This window comes from Magnolia sinica, chromosome 19 (assembly GCF_029962835.1).
Source record: "Magnolia sinica isolate HGM2019 chromosome 19, MsV1, whole genome shotgun sequence".
NCBI lineage: Eukaryota > Viridiplantae > Streptophyta > Magnoliopsida > Magnoliales > Magnoliaceae > Magnolia > Magnolia sinica.
In genome coordinates this window covers 59,158,293-59,159,443 of record NC_080591.1, presented here as the reverse complement: position 1 = coordinate 59,159,443, position 1,151 = coordinate 59,158,293, and positions in this window count along the sequence as shown.

Here is a 1,151-nt window from a genome sequence, read left to right as displayed (position 1 = left end):
TTTATTTATTTATTTTTAGGACTGAGAAAATGGTGTGTCTTTGTAAAATATTTCTTGACCCGACCTGTCCTTGTTAATTTACGTTGATTTATCGACTTTGACTTTTTATATCAGACGTGTGACGAAGGGATGCTCGGCTTGCAAGGTTTTACAGATTTGTAGGGGTATATTTTAGTCCAAAGGAAAAAAGGTATTTTAACTCTCTCTCTCTCTCTCTCTCTCTCTCTCTCTCTCTCTCTCTCTCTCTCTCTCTATATATATATATATATATATATATATTATCCACTAAAAGTTCAATTTGAATTTTGAGCTAATGCAAGGACCGGGGAGCAGATTAGGTGAGACGCCGGATCCACCGAGACACCTGGGACCCTTACTGTGGGGCTTACAGTGATGTATGTGCCTTAAATGGAAGCCGATTGGCTAGTGTACCTCACACTTAGAGGTGGGCATCGAGTCGAGTCGGACTGGGTTGGGCCCAACTCGACTCGGTCCGAAATTTTCAACGCCCAACCCGAACTCGATCTGATCCGGGATCGAGTCCGAGTCATCTAACTCGATCCGATCCGTTGCACTACTAGTCTGACCCGAACCAAGTCCAACTCGGTTAGGAAAATCGAGTCGAATCGGGTTAGGTATGGTTTGGATCGAATCTTCATTGAATTTACACTGTTTCCTCTTGTAAGGGCCACTCGAGTTTTGGATACAATTCATTTTTTGCCGCATGTCCTAAAATGAGCTCCCAAAACGGATGGACGGTATGGATTTATCACAAACATCACGGTGGGACCCACCTAACATCCCATTTAAAATCTTCGTGTGAAAGGCTTTCACTTGAAACCCGCATCCTACGACTGCGAGAATAGAAGTTAGCTGGCGTGCAGGAATACGAATAAAGCAGCTAAGCGAGAAGTAGCGTGTTATGATAGCACGCGGGTCATACACCCTTCAAATGTTCCCAAACAACTCTTAAGATATTAGAGCCGTTCATCCAATGGGCCCCACAAAGGATGCACTACGATGCTAACATTGCATCCATTGATCGGATGGTTACGCCATTTCCAAGAGAAGCAAAGGTTACACTAATAATACCACCTATTCCACTTGGCAACCTGAGATCCACTGATCGGATGGCTACGACGTATCCAATT